General features: G+C 39.8%; 1 protein-coding gene across 4 annotated transcripts in view; it reads right to left on the reverse strand.

The window, feature by feature from the left end:
• MGAT5 (alpha-1,6-mannosylglycoprotein 6-beta-N-acetylglucosaminyltransferase) overlaps positions 1-7056 on the reverse strand; it is a 131016-nt gene extending 123960 nt beyond the window's left edge. For 2 of the 4 annotated variants that reach the window (XM_033003115.2, XM_033003116.2), the window contains exon 1: positions 6834-7056. The gene's annotated coding sequence lies outside the window, so the exon portion shown is untranslated. Of the gene's footprint in view, positions 1-6219; positions 6342-6813 lie in introns of those variants that run through there. The other 2 variants (XM_033003118.2, XM_033003119.2) reach the window with 2 other exon arrangements.
• Positions 7057-20177: the final 13121 nt, after the last annotated feature.

Genomic DNA, 20177 nt, shown 5'->3' on the forward strand with positions numbered 1-20177 from the left:
ACATTTCCTACCTTAAATTCCATCAACTCACAGAGACTGAGAAATAGTTATTTTTCTGCTTCTACCCACTGTTTGCAAGTACGCCTCTAAGACATCCACAACCTGAGCATCAAATTGGTGCTTTACTTGGACTGCTTGGCCACTTGTTTTTGAAGTACCTTATTGCTTCCAAAGGAATAGCCATTCATTTTGCAGCCACTCTCCCTGCCAACATCATCTCTACCTTTAGCCAAATGCATTTTTGTCAGGATTGTTAGAGTTTCAAAAGCCAAGATAAGGGAGAATTTGAGGTGTGTCTTGAATTTTTTTTTTTTGGGGGGGGAGTTGGGGGGGAGCAAGGTAGAGCCGGGGATGTGTGGTGGTGGTATGTGCCTGTGTATGTGAAGTAGGTAGCAAAGTTTGTATCCATATACAATGTATTAGTACCTAGAGAGAACACTGTTGTCAAGCTCCTTTAACTTTACTTCAGGAGTTTGCCAAACAGATGTGAAAGTTTCTACATTAAAAATATTTAAAGTTTCTCCTAGGCATGAAATATATGTCTGCTTAGTTTCTCTTTTTTTTTTCAGTGAGAAAGCTCCATTGCCAGGAGATTCTAAGAAGGAAGATTGCTCAGAAATTCCAAGATCAGGTAAACAAAGACTCAGCAAGATAATACTCTATATTCTTTTTAGGAAAAGTGGGCCCATCTTAATGTAGAATTCAAATACCAAAAGCAAGACAGAAAGAAAACTCATCCTGAGAACCTGAAGATGACAAAGATCTGGTTGCCGCTGTTTGCTGAATACTTCTAGACAGAATCTATGTTTTCTGTATTTATTGCTATTTTAATTATTAAAACCAGCAAGTTTTAATTACATCTAGACAGAAATGGGCAATTCAAACCACCATTAGGAGAAGCAAACTATTTCACAGTTTATGTTACTTGGAGTAATATTTTAGAGGTATTAGTACTGGAAGCACTTCTTTTAGTCAGAAACAGCCTTCATACTACAGTGCACTGAAACAGTGTGGGACTTCCATACTACAGTTACGTCATGCAAACAGTTTCATTCAGCATTCAATACACTCATGTTACAATGTCTTGGTATAGAATGAATAAACAACATCAAACCTGGATAACTACCAGGTTAGAAACATTCCTCACATTTATTCTGGGTTTTGGTTTTGTTGTGGTTTGTTTTTTGTTTTTTGTTTTTTTTTAAAAAACAAGCTTTTCAGAAACAGTAATGAATTGGTATGTCTGATACAGAGGTCTAACGGTACAGCATAAAACATTCTCAAGAGCAACCTAAAGCTATTATTTTAACTCTTTTTAATCTACGATATAGAAAATTAAATCATTGCACAAACTGTACTTGAACAGGACCCATCAAGAAAGACTCGTGGAAGTTATTTAAAAGCCTGTTAGGAGGTAGAAAACCTGCTCAAAGATTTTTGCTATGAATACCATATCTGTGTTCAAACTCACTGAATGGAGTTACATATCTTTTTCTTAACTCATGATCCTATGCAGACAAGTTTTATGTGACTAATTAAACATTTCAGATAGACCATCTTCAATCAGAACACATTTTACACTTAATTTTTCAAGAAAATGTGGTAATAGAAGAGAAAATACAAGTTTAGTTGCATGGGTCCTTAATACTTTAAATTATCTTCCAGGTATATCACATGCATACTACAGTCATGCTCTGCAGAGTTCAAGGGAAACTTCCACAAACTGCATTGAAGCTGCATTAAACTGTATTAGTTCTCTGCAGAAAATGAACAAACACACAGAGAAAGCAAGAGAGTGGACCAAAACACCCAACAGACCACTAAAAAGTCCACCACTAAACCATGTCCCTAAGTGCCACGTTTTTTAGACACCTCCAGGGATGGTGACGCAACCACTTCCCAGAGCAGCCTGTTCCAGTGCTTGACAACCCTCTTGGTGAAGAAGTTTTTCCTAAAATGTTGTACCAGTCATGGTGCATGTATGACTTGTCTGTTTCCTAGGGAAGACAACCTTAACAGGAAATGGAAAGGAAGCAGCAAAAAAACTCCATTACCTAACTTTAACAAGAGTGAAGGAAAGGTTTTAGTTATAAAACTATCCTAAGGAAATGTAACCACAAAGCGTACGTTATGTGGCAAAAATTTACATACAAAGAAACACAACAAACTACATGACCCATGAGCAACAACCCATAACGGTAAAATCAGGTTCTGCCTGCTACTTATAACCGATGAAAATCCCCCTGTCTAAAGGACGGGGTCAAAAGAGGTGGTTGATAGCTTTCAAAGATTACAGGTTTTTATCAGGATATAAAAATCAGTAAGACAAATGTCGGTAGGTTAGACTAATAATCAAGGTTAAACAGTTTGGAATGCCTGTGGGATGTATGAAGAAATACAGATAGCTAACAGGAGTAAGAGGACCTTGTGAGACTCAAATGACCAGGCTCACAAGATTCTTAATTCATACAAATCATAAATAATAAACAGACAAATCACAGTATTGACTTAAGTCTTCCTTATGAAAAGGACTTGGCTACTGCGAGTACTCTGAGAGGAAATCCCCATCCCCCAAACTAATTTTCTCTTCAGTGTCTCCCTAGCACGCAACCTGTCACAGACATATAAAAATGGTATCATTCTAGCAGAAATTCCTTAAAGGAGCTACATCCTGGCCTGAGTACATGCATAGACCTTGGGCTTGAAGGCTTCACCTAAAGCAGACAAGAATTCTCCTTGTTGGAAGGCAAGAACAAAACACCAGAAATTAATCTCAAGACACCTGAACTATTCCAGCTTGAATAGAATAATAAGGCTATCCACCCTCATAAAAGTTTGAATTGTCACAAAAAAACACTGCCTCACATCTGGGAGGCTGTGTCAGCACCTGTGTCACCAATTCTCCACCATTATGGTGGCTCTTCCTCAAATGCCATCCAATTAAGAGGGCCTACCTCAATATCTAAAACCCTTCACCAAACTAATATAAGGTTGTATAAAACTCCAGTCACCTTCTCTTTGTAGCCACAAATTACAGTATGTGAGTTATCAACTCACATGAACAAAGAAGAAATAGTCAAAAAAGATAGGGTCAGAAGTGATGGAAATCAAGTCACTATCAGAACACAATCTGAATGAGACTTATTCCTCACAGAAGTCATACTTCATTATATTATAGATCTGAGCTCTTTAAGAAATGAAAGCAAAACAGATAACGAAGCCTTTACAACTTCAATAAAGTATGCCAATAACAGGATGCTAAAAGAAGAAAACGAGAGGGGTTTAAATGTGCATGGATACACACAGAAGCAAATACAAAATTCCACTTTTTCTTCTGAAGTATGGGAGACAAAATATTTTTTAGGTTTTGGTGTTTGGTTTCTAGTTTGTTTAAGCGCATGTGCATATATGGTATATGAAATGCAGAGATGTATAAATACTAACTCGTCAAAAGCAGAGAGGAATAAAGGATGACCTTATTCCACTCCAATCAGTTAAGAATTTTTTTGAAATTGAAGATGCAGTAATAGCAAAACTGCTTGATTCCTGAAAGAGTTTCCACTCATCAGATTCCCAGCTGATTAGCACTGTGCAGCATGTTCATTTTCTCCAGCAGATGCTTCCGATGTTCATTACGAAGAGCTCCTGCTAGAATACTGCTCCGGTTCCAAACCAGGCTTAAGAAGAAGAATTCTGCAGACACTTTAGTAATAACGTGACATAAATGAAAATACTATCAGAACCTGGATTTTTTTATACTCATCATATTGTTTTTCTTTCCACCATCTATTTAAAAGACTAAGCATAAGACTAAGTCAGACAATCTGTTGACAAATAACCATACAGTAATGTTTACCGCTGAATCTCCCTAATCACTGCTTTTCCTATCAATAAAACTGAACTAATTCTCCCATTCTCTCATGAAACACTAAGACAGCCTTCTTTAGATCTCAGTCCACTAAAAACATGAGCACAACATTCACCTAAGCCTTCAAAATACCCACCACACAGCTAATCATCAAGTTACTATATCAGTGAAGGGCAGTTAATGCCAACAATTCCTGAAGTTCTATTAAAATTTTAGAGCCAAGATGAGGAAGAAAACTGCATACTAACCTATTTTATTAAACAGAAGCAAAAGCAGAGTGAATTTATTATATGACAGCAGCATACAATGCCAAAAACATAACATTGCAAATGAAATTAAAAAAAAAAAAATTCAAACCTGATGGGAAATAAGTGGTGCTAATAAAATTCTACATGTTGTCTGAAGCACATAAATTAATGGTATAATGCTTTTTTTTTTTTTTGGGGGGGGGGTGGGGGTTGGGGGTGGGAGGAAAAAGGATGTTGGGGTTTTTTTTGTTGTTTTAAACAAGGGAAAGGAACAGAATCTGCTTGGAGTAAGATGAGTTAAAATCGGAGAGCAATTGTCTTTATTCTAAATCATTTTAGGAATTCAGAATACTTCATTACTTTGCCAGATTCTATTTCATGAGGCAGATTAAGGATTTTAGATGATTTTCACCCAGTGTTGCTGTCTGCTTCCTAAGTTTTAGGCAGTTTAGTTTTGGGAGCTTAAGCAACCTGATCTTCTTATGTTCAGTATTCAGTCACTTTGGTTTTCAGCATCTTTCCAGTCCAGGCTGTATAAGCTGCCTTCCTCCTGGACAGCAAGATGGATTTATCACCCAGAAGAGAAGCAGCATATGTTCTTATTTAATCCTTACTCTGTTTGCACAAAATAAATCCATATTCTATATAAGAGCAACAGAAAACAGTCTGCATACGTTAAATTATGAAGAACAGACATTCCTTTTGCTAAGCATACTGCTCCATGGGCCATTTTGAGAGTAAACTATTCCCTACATCATCTCATACAGGTAAAGAGGAGGAAGTAGTACTGAAAGTTAGTTTATATGTAACAAAACCACCAGAAAAAGAGGTGAAGGGGTTTTTTCCTACTATTAGGCTTGGTACAGCCACCAACAATTATGTGAACTGTGGATGTTGCAGTAAGCAGAGTTTCTCATGAAGAACAGTCAGAGTCATTACACAGAGATGAAGGAAAAAGGTAAATCATGCATTCAGACTAAATTGGACTCAGTGTCCTCAGGCAAAATGGCTTCAATAATAAATAACAAGAACTAACTGGTTCCTCCTTTTTTGAAAGCTTTTCACTATTTTATTAAATGGCAAAAGTATTCTGAAAGAATTGAGATCACCTCATTGATTTGGGAGTAAAGACATACCCCTAGTCTGCAAACAACTTAATTTTTGTCCTCAGAAGGACAGTGTTTGAACAGATACAGTACTAGACATTGCTTCCACCCTACTTGCACAAGGCTGTTTGCTGAGATAAAGCACTTGCACTGCACTAAGTCAAAATTCATTCCTGTATTTAGGATTATGAGTCATGCTGTTGAAAAAGCTATCATACTATTTCATGGGGACAAGGTGACAGAGCTTTTTAAACAAATAAGACTGTATACTAGAACAACATGAATCTCAAGAGTAAGCCTTAATTTAAAAAGTATTCTATTCTTGCTGCAGTTATCAAGAAAGACTGATGCATCACGATCATTCTCCCAAGTTTACTGACCACAATGCCAGAAAGATAAATATGCACTCAAAAGATGAGATTGGTACTATCTGGAAAAGATGGAACCTACATTCACTATGTTAACAGTGAGTAAAGCCTCTGCCAAGATTTAGTTCCTCAAAACTGAGTGCCATTTATTCTCCTCATAAATACATTAAAAAGTAAGTTTACTTTAAACAGTTGCTAAAACCCAAGGAAGACAATAAAATGGGACCCCAAAATTCTTCTTTAATGTAGGTTCATACACCTATGCAATCACATGAGGTCAGCCACTGCATTTTACAGAAAGATAAATCCCTATGATAGAGCCACAAGATGATGTTGATGTGCAAGAAATACTGAACCTGACAAATGAAGAGCATTGTTAATTTCAATCTCCATGCACCTCTGGCAAAAAAAAAAAGTAGTAGACATGGCAGACCGAAGCACAGTTGGCACAAAGATGACAGTTTTCAGGAACCTTTTTCTCCAATTCGCTTCCTAGAGGCTTACAAAGTCTGAAGAGGAAAACAAAACCAGCATCGGGCAGAACCAAGAGCTTGCGAATCGCATCTTAAGGGGCAGATTTCAACAGACTTTTGCCCAAGATTCATCCTCCCATCCACGGCAGAGCTTACCACCCGCGCTTCGCTAAAACCTCTGCCAAGCGCTGCTCTGTCCCTCCGAGGCGCGCCTGTCCGTCCGTCCGTCCTCCCCGACACACGGCGGGCGGCCACCGCCGGGCTCCCAGGGGCCGCCCCCCACCCCCGGAGGCACCTCCCGGGCCCCGGCCCCGCTCAGGGGGGCGGCGGCCGCCGCCCGGGGAGCCGCTCCCCGCCGCCGCGGAAGGTCGTTACGCAAGGTGACGGGGGCGGCCGGGCCGCGGCAAGGACGGGCCCCGCCGCAACCGAAGCGGCTGCCCCGGCGATCCCGCCCCGCCCTCCCGTTCCGCACCCACCGCCGGCCCCGCGGCCCCTGGGTAGGGCCGGATCCCTGAGGGGCGCGATGTAACCTGGGGGGGGGAAAGGGGGGGGGGGGGGGGGGGCTGAGGACACCGCTCTCCCTCACGGCCCGCGGCGGCCTGAGGGGAGCAACGGCGGCGCGCGCACATACACACGCGCACACACACACACTCCCACACACACACCCGCCAGCCACAGAGGGGGTGGGCGCGGCACCGCTCCCCACCACCACCACCACCACCACCACCACCACCACCGGAGCCGCCTCACCACCACCGGAGCCGCCTCACCTCCTCCGGCGCCGCCTGTGCGCAGCTCCCCGCGCCGGGAGCAGCGCATCGCCCATGGCCCCTCCGCGGAGGCCGGCGCGGGCTTGAGGGGCGGCCGCCGCGCCCGCTGTGGGGGCCGGGCCACCTGGAGGCGGGCGCCAGGGAGCGTCTGCAAACTGCCGGCCGCGGGCGAGAACGAGCGAGGGAGCGAGAGCGCGGCCCAGGCAGCGCCCGCCCGCGTGCAGGGCTGAGGCGAGGGAAGGCGGGGTGGCGAGCGCGAGCGCGCGCAAGGCGGCCCCGCCCGGCCGGAAGCGCCTGTGACAGGCGGAGGCTGAGCGAGGGAGAGTCTGCAAAGTGCCGGCTCTGGCTGCCGCAGCGGGCGGGAGGTGGAGGCGCGCCGCGCTGAGGGGGGCGAGCGGCCGCGGGTGTGAGGGGAGCAAAGCGCCTGCCAGCGGGCACAGGGCCGCTGCTCGCTGTGGGAAGGGCGCGGTGTGGAGCGACGCCTCGGCGCCCCTCAGCCTGGCGCTCCCGAGGGGCGGCCTCGATCCCCGCCGCAGCCTCGGCCTTGCGGCGGGCGCTTTCTCCCCTCAGAGCAGCCCGCGGCCGGCCGCGCTCCGGCCCAGCCCGCCGAGGAGGAACGGGCCCGGGAAGCGCCGCTGCCGCCTCACGGCGCTGGGCGGTTTGTCAGGCGGAGGACGGGAGAGCAGGGGCAGATAGACATGGCTGGAAGAGTGCTGGCGCCCCGAAACAGCTCCCCAAGAGCCCTCGTCTGCCTTCCCCGGGCTCATCCACCAAAACCTTCGCGGCCCCGACGAGTACGCAAGGTTAGGCGCGGATCTCGCCTCTGGTAGCTAGTTGCGGTTTTGGCTGCACTAGGTGGGTGCGTTACATCAGCTAACATTTTTCTAAGCGTTAGACACACACAGGTATTTGTGCCAGGAGTTGTAGCGTCCTCCTCTACTTCTTAGGTTGTCTTTAAAACACGCTCTTTGGGAGACATTAGAGCAAAGGTAACATATTTTTGTAACGAGAGGATGATTATATTTTGTAGTGGAGAGAGTCACTTCTGGAGAATGGTGTTTTCCCAAGCCTGCATATACAGATTTAGGGGTTGCTCATAGAAGATAGGTGACATCTGGTGGCCAATCTTCCTCTCTGATGTTGATAGAGGCTTCTTCCATAAGGAGCAGATCAGGTTCAAAGTACAAAAATATGTTTCTGCTTACCTCTACAACCTAATATAAATTAAAGGATGAATAGGTACAGCTTGTAATAAGTTGCAGAACTTAATATCTGTTACAATGTTCTTCCCATGGCATGAATCATCAGAAAAGAATCATCAGAAAATGGTTACACACACATAAGCCAAAATCAAGTAAATAGGTATGGTTTTGGTGACAATTTAAAAAAAAAAAAAAATCTCTGCTGATGTTCAGCACTATTCATTTTGGGTTTCTCCACACAGGACAGAAAATTGTGATGTGTGACAATGCACGCTGAGGCGTTCTTGTTTACCCACAAGTATCTGCAATAATGCTGTGCAACTTGGAGTTTCACTTTTCACCCAGCATTATGCTGTGCTCCCAGTTGGAGACTCTCACTGGCATTAAGTGAGAAGTTACAGATTTGAAAATTTTACAAGGTGCTGAATGATCAAAGTCTTGGACCTCTTTCTGTGTAAAATGGGTAACTTTTAAAAAGATCTGCTTTGATTTGTGGAACAGGCTCTTGTCACAGGTGAAATAATGGTATTACAATGCTCTCATTCCTTTCCATTTATTATGCCTTTAATTTACAAAGCTCTCATGAAGGAGCTGACCTAACATTGCAGTCACTTTTGAGTTTGATATGTTCTGTTATAAAAATAATACATATCAGAAAATAACAACAGTGGTCTCCTAGCAGAGCTTCTTACTGAAGGGAACAGGAGATCTTATTATCTAGCAGTTCTCAAACTGAAGCGTACCAACCAGATCCTCCATTCAGAAATAGGAAGTTACCGTACATATTTTACAGTATGTATGTCTGACAGCTAAATGAAAAAACGTGGCAGAGGTGAGCAAACTGTGAGCATTGGTGAAGTGAAAACTCCATAGGAGAGTGGGCTCCCTGCTCGAGGAGTATTCCCTGAAGAAAGGTTAGGTTCTTGGAGCATTGGGAGCAAAAGACTAAAAGAAGAGGGAACATAAACCCCTGCAGCAATAAAGATTTAAGTGAATCTAAGAGTAACCTGGCACTTACATGTTTATTCCTCATTTAGCGAGTAACAAGTAGGCCACCAATTATTCAGATTTAGCTATCTCAGGCCTGTCCCACATTCAGCATGAAGCTCACACAGTTAAAGCAACCCCTATCCTTGTGCTCATTCTGTGCACATGGGAAGAGAATGTGGATGGAGGCCCCCAGTGAGGCTGATTAGGACCATGAGGGCCTGTTAACGCAATCAGGGCCTTGATGCTGGCATCTCATCTTGCCTGTTTGCTCTTTCCAGCTCCACCACTCTGCTTACTGATCCCATTGCCCTTGGGTACAGGGAGGAATGGCATGGCAGCGCTACACTGCAATTTAGGGTGCCTCCTAAGGGTGCCCTATCTGTTCAAGGATCAGCCAGGCAGCATACTTCCCTGAGGTAGTCACACTTCTCCGTGTGACACCACATGTGCTTCCCGAGTGTCACCACATAGCTGCCCTGAATACAAACACATTCTGCGAGCCACGGTTCAGTGATAAAAGAAGTTAAGTTGATAGGTCTGTTGGATGTGTGAAAACACCTAAACATTCTATAAGTCTGGGACAGAGGATCTTGGCTATATCAGTTACTAATTGAGAACTTTTGGATTACTCTGAGGTCTGTCTTATTAATGAGGAAAACTATTACGTTCTGGTAGATTCATTCAATATTGCACCTATTGATACTGTTTTCCTGCTTGATTTTGTGTCCAAAGGTTGTGGGTACAGTCCTGCCCTGAGAGGATAACAAAAATTTCCTCATGTGATTGTGTGCCAGTCACAGCTTTGAATTAGTAGAGAACTTGGGCGGACTAGGTTAAGAAGTCACGTCTATATTAACTTCTGCTGCTTCCTGTAAACTCAACATAAAAGGACAGAAGTAATCCTTAGAAGACATTGAATGCAGTGGGACTGCTTAAGGAATGTTTGTGTTGTGAGACCAATTCTTTTGCACTTTACTATACTGAATTTTGGAGAAATCTGATTGGGGACCAACAGTGGATGATAACCTAAAATGTAGATGCACAGAAGTCACCAGTGCTAACTCCAGAATTCCTTAATGTTACCTTTAAAATAGTGTACTTGTTGAATTTTCCATATGTTTGTTCAAAGAATAAACTACTGTAGTATGGAGAATGTGTCTAGAACACAGACGAATTCTGTGATTATTCACAGGCAATACCTACATAAACCTTTCCTTAGGGAGGTATGTGTAAACTGTGTTTCCTTTTGGCTTGTAATGCTGTATAACAAAATTACAGCACACATACCATAAAATTTAGCTTGCCTTTCCTAATAGCAAAATCTACTATTATGGAATATATATTACTAAAGAATATAGTTACAGACTGTTTTTATTATAGAAATCTCTTTCTTCTGAGGTAGACCACATCCAGCATTCCTGCCTTTGTTCCAGTGATAGCCCCTTCTTGTCTCGTCTCCTTCAAAGCCTTGTTGCCTGGTCTCTGTCCCTCTGCAGAGTTTCTTACTTCTTTTATAAAGCCACCATATGCTCCTCTGAGTAAGGGGTTAGTTGCTAGCTTTACAGATACTAAGTGGACTCTTCGGTGATAGGCTGAGTATTGTATTATTAATGTTGAATGTGACTTCAGTAAAATGAAAAAGGAGAAGAGGAAAAAGAAGAAGGAAAAACTGCAATTTGAACCAGCGATAAGATAAAAAAGACCTTCCTGAAAAGTATCTGTCACTTCGTTGCCAAACACAGTGTCTTGAGGATTCCAATATATGTGTTTAAAGGTTTCTGTTTGATGTCTCCCTCAGATTTATTGATACAAATGAATTTACTGCAAAATGATAACTAACTCCAACCTTTGTGCTGTAGATCAGAAAACTTACGTGGTCTTGTTCAAGAATGTATCTTACTTTTTTGTTTGACTGTTCTGATTTCTCAGGACCTCATCTATGGTTTCTGAAGTACATAATTCTGTCATATTCAACCCTAATAATATTTTGATCACAAAATGAAATCTTGAGTCACCCTCTCCCTCTCTTTTGCTCCTTATTCACAATTCAAAGTTGCTGTAGGATAACCTTGGTTTAACTCTGATTAAATATCAGAAGAGTAGGAAATAGAAAATGTTGCTGTCCTTTCCCCTTGTTCAGGTAAACCCCCTGTTTTTTTAACATGAGTAAGACTTTGCAGTTAGGCTTTAACTGTATCCTTCCCACCAAGTTTTTATGGCTATGAGAAAGTCAGATTTTTAAAAGGTATTATAAACTCTGCCCAGTACAAAAGAGCAAACCCATAAATTATTATTTGACTCTTGCCTTTCAAGGTTTTATTCTGTCCCCTGTTCATAAGTGTAACAACTATGCTATAAAATTTTCCATCACCAGGAAACATTGATCTATATTTCAACAGATCTTCCCATTACCACAGACATTGTAAACATAAATTGCGCAAACATTTCCATTAACTTTGCACTGAGTTATCAAACAGGAAATAAACCCTTGTTTTTAGGTACCAAACCAGACATTTCTGATAGGTATTTAATGTGTGCAATAAATGTACTAAAGAGCTCCCCATTTGCAGAAAATTATTCTAGATTTCTTTTCAGACATCACAGCGGTGTTTCAGTGCAAAATGGCATGTAATTGTAAAATTTCATAGGCACAATATAAATCTGGTAGAGCTGATTCTCTGCTGTCTTCTTCCCCCTGTAATAATTAGTAAGAACAGTCATATTTTATATCCACCTTGCACAGGTTTGAATGACTGCTCAAGGTGCAAGAGATACTCTGTGTTCTCATTTGAATGCAAACTGAAATTGCATCATGATTTATTTTAGAGATTTTGTTGGTCCTGGGGGAATTAAAGACTTTCCTGAGGAAACAAGTCGCTGGCCACTCATGGAGATTTGCCAAAGAGACTGTGCAGCAGATAAATGATTAAGGTATAAAAGGAGAAAGACTAAGAAAGAACAAAAGTAGTAAGGACGTAGAAAATCTGGGTGGGTTGTTTGTATTGGTGTTCACTATTGAGGCAGTAATTTGGTAAGTTTCCCCTCCAGTATAACCTTTATGGAGCTGTTGTCTCAAACTGAAGAGCCGATAGAAGAGTTTTTAGATTGAATCAATAAAATTAACAGTACCAGGTCTTGATTGTATTTTTCCAAGAGTTTTGAAGGAACTTAGGTAGGAAATTTCTGAGTGGTTGTCTCTGCTACATTGTCTAATCAGCCTCTTTTCATAATTATCAAAAGCACTGATTTCAGAGAAGGGGTAACTCTGAAAATGGAAAATGGATGGCTTAGTCTGACTTCTGCCCTGATGAATCAGCAGGAAATACACTTCATATATACATAGATAACATATGTATAATAGGTTAATATCTGTATGTGATTCTCTTCTATAGAAGTAAACAACAAGCTCACAGGTTGGTTTGTTATTTGAAGGAATCAGTAACCATCTCTCTGATCTGGATAGTAGTCTCTATTCAGATCGTCATGGGATATGTCATAAGATGCTTAAAAGATAGGAGTAGAAAAAGATAGGAAACAAAAATAGAAATAATGACATAGGATCATTTGTTGCTGTGGAGGGAGTTTATCTTTGGAATCTCTCAGGACCTTGTTTTGTGACCTTGCTTTTCAGCATATTTGTAAATGGCCTAGAAAGAGAGGGAATATTGAGGTGACAATTGCAGATGATATAAAATTGCTGAGGATAATAAAATCTAAATCTGATTGCAAAATGTTACAGAGGAATACTGTGATACTACGTGACAGGAAAATAAAACAGCAAATATAATTCAGTGTTGATATTACTTTGCATGATAAACAAAATTACATTAAAAAATGAAAAGTGACTGCCTCTATAACCAAATGGACTTTTGATATTACTAATCAGGATTGAGACTGTGAAATTACCTTGAAGAGTCTCTGAAAATACCAGCTCAATTTTCAATAGTGATCAAAAAATCAGAATGTTGGGAATTAGTAACAAAGCATTTGTGAACAAAACAATCCTATGTCTATACAGATCCATGGTATACTCCGATTTGAATCTGGCAGTTCTCTTTTTTCTCTTTTCCTACTTTAAAAAAGATATAGTAAAGCAATGAAGGATGATGAGTGGTCAGAGACTTTGAATTACTTCATATGAGAAGAGATGAAGTTGGCTAGAAATTAGAGAAGAAGAGAATTTGGGAAGCAGGTAATCAAGATTGACTAAAACAGGATTATGAAATCACAGATCACACAAGGATGAATGGGGCAGAATTGTTAAGTGTTTTTCACAGCAAAAAAAACCATGGCACCCAATGAAATATTGATAGTGGACTTCAAACAAATAAAATGAAATACTTGTCCATGCAAAATCTAAGTTAAATTGTAGAATCTGCAGGATTTTCTGGAGGCCAAAAATATAAATGGATTCAAAAAAAAGTTACATAGTTCAAGGATAAGACCTTATTTGGCGGCTGTTAAATAGGTAACAACTTTAAAGAAGCCTCTAAGTCGCTGACTGTTAGGAAGTTGGGACTGTATTCCCTGGGAGTCATCATTCTGTAATTGTCCGTTTCTTACACTGCTCATGAAAGTGTCTCCTCGTGTTCTTTCTTTGGGATAGAGCAGCTGGTCCTTTACCTGACCCAGTGCAGCTGATACTATGTCCTTATTCCTTCTTTTTATTTGCTAACTCATCTGGGGATATACTTATTTTCTAAGGTCTGACTCCCTCACCTTAACAGAAATGACCTGAACAGGACATCATGCCTTTCCTTTACAGTGAAATTCAACCTCTTCAAGGCACAGAATAGCTCCAATGCAACAAGGCCTAACAACTTGTAAACTCAATTCCTCTTTCTGGCTTTCATAGGTTCCCATGCAGCTCCTGGTGTAGTTTGAACCGTGAACTGAAATGACAGCAAATGACTGGAAATGTTACTCTGCTGTGTCCCAGATGAACTTTAGAAATATATATATGTGTATATATACATATATATGTGTGTATATGTGTGTGTGTGTGCCTCCAGGCCTCTTTACCCCCAATATAGCCCCAGTAATTTGCTGCTGTTGTACTGCATCTCACAGAACTGTGTCTCGTGGACAAAATCTGGAAAATCTTGGTAGTGAAGAGTCAAATTCCTAATTTTTAACTAATGCACACCCGTACTGTTACAGTGTGGTTGTGGCCAGTGTAACAGAGCAATTAATTTGGAATACAGAGTATCTAGTTCAATCTCTGCTATGTTATCCCTAGTGTAACAAACAATTTCAGGTCAATGCCAAAATGAAATACTTTTTCAGCCTAAACTCATTTAAATATAGTTGTATTTCTGTTGTTATTTGATACCCAAAACAAATACTAGCAGCCAAATAATCCTTATTTTTTAATCTGATTTTACAGTTTGAACTAGGATATCAATTGTGATTTCAGCATCAAGCCTACTACTTTAAATGGCAAAACATCTAGGAAATACCCTGTTTCCTATAAATCTCCAGAACTTTTGACAGACTTCACAATCTGAATAGTACTGTTGTGCATACCTGTAATGGTTCTTAAGTGACCCTTAATTGTTCTTTTTTTCTTTAAAATATTTTATTAACTTCTTTATTTGAAACTCAAAAAGACAGACAGACTCAGAAATGTACCTTATCAGTTTTATTCTTAATTAATGCTAAATGCGTTGTCACACAAGGGTGAAGAAAATACATCATGTAGGCAATCACTGAAAATGGCATCTTTTCTTTGTCAAGTACCCAGGTAACATTTCACTTACGGGTATCGTTAAACCAGGATGTTAAAAACAGATTTAGTTTACTTTCTATCTACTTAAAAGAGAGCTGTTGTCACTATTTTAGCAATTGAAGTTTGAAAGTGGGAGTAATTTGATTATAGAAGACACTAAATTGGAGACTGCTTTATAAAGCTAAAAAAGTACTGATTATAAAACTTCACGAAAGGAAACTGTTTTCAGCAATTTATAAACTGTGGCAAAACAGTCTCTTCAACAGTCGGTAAGTGAAACTTCTGTTATTGTTAGAAACAAAGTGTGAGATTTAGATCATCAGCTTTGAACACTCCTTTCCCCTCAGCCCCTCAAATGAAGGAAATGTTATGTAAGGTACTGATTCACTGTAGTGTGCCCCAAGTCTGAAATCTTGGAATATTTTCCAGCACCAAGCAATTATTAAAGTAGATCTTGCTTGTTATTCATCAGATGGGTAATAATGACAGGGTTATTTACTGTAGAATTACCACATGTGGGACCTTACCTGTAGGCTTTGTGCTGGTTAAGCAGATCTGGTAGGTCCCCTTTTGTCTAATTCAAAAATCTGAAAGGTTCAGAGTCCTGTGGTCAGTGAATTCCAGGCTGATGTGCATTTATGTTGTTATTCTGTGTTATTAATAAAGAAAAAAATCAGGTCGGCTAAGGTCTGGACAATGCTGAGCATGTGTTTACATTGTTTGGTGGTAAATGAATGTTTTAGTGGAATTTTGGTTTCTAAATAATAAATGAATTTTGTAGGTTACCCTAAATGGTGTCTCCTTAAAAGTGATTTAAGGTATCATCTGGAAAATTTTAGTCTTTAGTTTTTAGTTTTAGAGGTGCTTGCAGTTGTCTGGAACTATTGACATTTTGCAATCTGTAGTCTCACCAAGTTTGTATACCAGAGACTATATGTGCAATCTTCCAAACACTGCAAAAGTCTCAGAGGAATGCTCATCCATCTGGAATGTCAGTGACTCTAAATCTTCTCATCTTGTTACTGGACACTTCTGTAAATGGGGTATCTGTGAGTAGGATTCCTATTGCAAAAAGAGGAAAAGCACCTTTACTTTAATTTTTTTTTGTTTGTGCTTGACTGTGCAAAGTTTCACCCAAAGTCAATATTCACTTAACATATTTAGAATTGACAGAATACAATAGAGTTCCTAGTCAGACTCTTACAACAATTTATCAGATTAAATGTCTTCATGACTTTCTAGAAGAATGATCATATCTCCTCTGTCCTACCACTGTCCTCCATCTTTTATCTTCTCCTCCCAAATCTCTTGTTATTTTAACTCCACGGGGCTGAAGATCTTTTAGCGAAGGCCTGTTTCTTTTTTGCAGATATATAATACAATAGGATTTATGGAAATAGACTACACTGACTGTAAAGTATCATAAACTTACCAAGTAGGCCGCTTTCTCTGAGGTGCTTTTCTTGAACAGGGACATGTTATGCATGACAAAAAAATAATTGAAGGCAAATTCTTATGAGAAAGGCAGAATTCTCTACAAAGTCTCTTAAAATAATAAGCTGCATAATGATAAATGCAGCCACTGGACATGCACTGTTATTTGACTTTATGCATACGCCAGCCTACAGTACTGGAGCAAAAGACATAGTAGGAAGCATTTACATATGCTATGAGAGAAATCTTGCACTGGGAAGTCAGAAAGTGCAGGCTTCCAGAAGGAAAAATATTTCCTTTGTCAGACAACCCATTTAAATGTAGAGTAGTCTAACTGGAACAGGGGAAAGTTTTTCCTCATTCAGAAATTTAGTCCTTTTACAAAAAACAACAAAACCAAAACCTCAAAAATCTGAACAAAACCAAAACAACCTAAACCTGTAAATGTGAAAAATGACAATACATATTTATCACTTTACCCAGGTCTGCTCTCTGACAATGTATAGACATTGTGAGACATAGCTGAAAATTTAAATCTAGATCAGTTATATTTGCTTTCTACAACTGTAAAATTCAAATTCTTTGGGAGAGTGAATTGCATATCTCTCTTATCAAATAAGAATTAACAGAAAAGGTCTCAGGAAGGAGTATTGATCAACACACATGAATTCGGGGAAGTTTTGATTTGAGTAATGAATAGTGACTTTCAAGAACTAGAGTTAAAGTGAAAAAAATTCAGGTTTTCTAATTTTTTTTTTTTTATCTTTACCCTCTAACTTCATTAAGTAATTTCAAATCCTCAGTTTCCTTCTATGTTCTCTCTTCTGCCATCACTTCTGCTGTTACTGGGATCTGCCACCTTTGGAAGAAGTTCTGTGTTGTAGATGGCCAATAAAAACAGTGGAAGATTGGCCAATAAAAACAATGAAGCTTAAGGAAATCACTTTCTGACGTACTGAGATGCCAGGCTATTCAAGGCATTGTAAATGTGTCAAAAACCAACCTGAACTGCAGCCAGAAGGGAATTGGAACCAAATGTGGAACATGATGCAATGAACTTACAGCAGCTTGTCCAATTTAATCAATGTTATTGCTACATGAAAAGTCTGCTAGAAAATGAACAGATACTTTTTCTTCTGAAATTCAAGTGTTCTGTGGATTGTCCAAACACTGAAATAAGCCTGTGTCCTTGTGTCCTTTTTTTTTTTTTTTTTCTTTTTTCCTTTGCTCTTTGCCATCATTATAAAAAAACTAGCAATTTCAAGCAATATTCTAGAGGACAGCCTCCAAATCCAGTTCTCATGTCACTCCAGTCTTTGACTCATACCAGTCCCTGCGGATAGGAAGCATTTAGACATACTTGGTTATCCCTGGAGATACATCCCAATGTTAAGCAGATGCAGTCAAGCTTTTGAGTTTTCTAGTACAATTGACAGCCTGGAATTTTAATGTATTCCTAATAAGGGCCCTGGCTTCAAATGACTTTCCTCTCCGCTTTCCTTGGACATTCTAGAATATATTTCTCATGGGCAATTTTATCTCCTTAGACATACATGCCTAAAAAGCAGAAGATACCAGGAAAGGTTAGATGTTTTCATCCAAATATGTAGAACTGCATATTGACCAGATTTATAGCTGAGATAGATACCATTTCAGCATCAAACTTCTGCGTATCTTTTCTTATTTGTTGTTAGAGAAGGATCGCCAGACAAAATCTTTTTATATAGATTCCAGCAGGCCAGGTTGGAGAGGTGTGACTGAGAGTCTCAGGTTATATGATATTGACCCTTAGCAGCCTTACGTTTGCACATGGTAGAGGCCCTAGAGGGAATCATTTAGTGTTTAACAAGCTGGAAAATGTGTCTGTCTAGGGGTGGCAATTGATTACTATTAGTTTATTGTGTTTAATCACATTATATATTTTTAGGTTACCTCTGTAGTTTAGCAGAGCAGCAGGTGATTTAGGACATGCCTTCCATTTAAGTAAATCTGGTTAAATAATATAGAAGTGAGTGGTTTGAAGACTTGTTTTTTTTTAAGTCATTAGGAGTTAGGGTTATTGACAAGTGACAAAGGCAAATATCCAATCAGGAGAGCCAGTGTTTTAAGAAATGTCATCATTTTATGTGTATTACAGGGAGGTAGATCAATGATACATAGGATGCTAGCATGAAAGAAGGTATTTTTTCATATGCCAGCTAATTTACTGTTAGTCATTGCCTAAAGGTACTGCAGGTTGAGTTACATCAGTCTGTCAGATCGGGGAGATGAAATGTTTGCTTTGGTAAATCTAACCTTGGCCTTGCCTGCTGAAGCTGGGGTTGAAAAGCAAGGATGGTACCAATACTGTAGTAATTACCAGAGCCATCCTATCAGCTCAGATAGGTGTAACAGCTCAGATAATCGCAGCAGATGTAAAGCAAGGTTTAAATTGCTCTTCCTTCAGGAAGAACTTGTAAAGTGACCATAGTTCTAGTCCACAGGCTTAGATGCTCTGTGAAGGGTCTTTGGCAATTTTCTGGAGAGTTCCAGGTTGGTCTTTTATTGTAAAGGTGCTTAAAAACAGTTAAGTCCCTTCTGAAAACATACAGACAACTTTTAGTTGTCTATTGTATATCAATATTCCTAGATTTTCATATCACTGAAAATCCCACAAACAACCCTCTCTGGTAAAAATGTCCTGTATGCAAACAGCTGCTAAAATAGAGGCAAATTTAACAGCAAACTCTGGACAAGCAATATTGACTCCTGCAAACTTAGAAGCCTATCGACATTTCCCTTTTAGATGGCATATTTGTTTTAGAAATACATATGTACTGTAGATAACCCAATGTATTAGTATAACATACAAAGGTAATAACCTTCAATAGGTTGCTAATTTGTCCCTGAAAACATACTTGTTTTTTCTTTCTACTACAAATCTCTATACAACTTACTTTCTCCTAAATGTTGTGTGGATATTCCTTCTCATTTTTCCAGCTCTTCTGCTCTTTCTTCCAACTGATTAAGTTCAAACGCCAGCAGGGATTAATAACTGACTCCTTTCAAGGGAGCAGATGTCAGATTTTGGATAAAAATGGTTTCCAAAAATGTAAATATGACTACCATTAATAGAAAGGAAATCTAAACTCTCCGTATCTGACTTCTCAATGATTTTCATCAGAGTTACAGAGAGTTTAGATGGTTTGCTGATCTTTGTGGGACATTCTGCATAATCTGCTATAAATTATGGAAAATAATTACAAGGTAGACTAGAAATTGCGTAAATTGAGTTATTCCAAGCTCAGCAGATTGCTGAGCAGTAGGTCCAGAAATGTCCAGAATCACAGGATAATGGGATTACAAGCTTTGATTAATTTCAGTAAAACATCACTGCTCCTCTTTTGGACAGTCCTTTTTAGGGGAATTGACATGCAAAATAACGAAACATGAATTAAAACAGTATGTTTATGTGAGTGATTGTTGCCATTTATGGCTAGTATTCAGAGTTCACTATAAGACAGCAGGTAAATCCAAGCCATGGACTCCATGACTGTTTCAAATGGTTCTTAACATATGATCTTAAAATTTGTTTTGTCTTCCTCATTAGTCATGTGTGAATCTGAAACAATCAGGCAGCTTGCGTATAAAACATTAACAACGTTAATGTCACAGAATCCAGCTTTTTCTCTATGTTTCAGTCTTCATTTTGAAGAACAGTTTTACCACCAACCTTGCTTTTTAGTCTCGTTCTTCTTTGGCCAAATTAGATTTTGAGCCTATTGGCTATGACAACGTCCTGTTGAATATCAATCATAGGGAAGGGAATCTGTCATGCACAGCGTAGGAAACTATTTAAAGGATGATAGCATCTTTTGCTTCTAGGTATAAGCTGATTGTCAGAGTGGAAAAGAAATGTTGCCCTTATGGGTACCATTGCATAATTGCTTATCACGTTATAAGGATTTGCACCTTCCTCTGAGATATAGTAAAGACAGACTCCCAGGCTCG

Source organism: Tyto alba, unplaced genomic scaffold, assembly GCF_018691265.1.
Source record: "Tyto alba isolate M040663 unplaced genomic scaffold, T.alba_DEE_v4.0 Super-Scaffold_7, whole genome shotgun sequence".
In the NCBI taxonomy this organism is placed as follows: domain Eukaryota; kingdom Metazoa; phylum Chordata; class Aves; order Strigiformes; family Tytonidae; genus Tyto; species Tyto alba.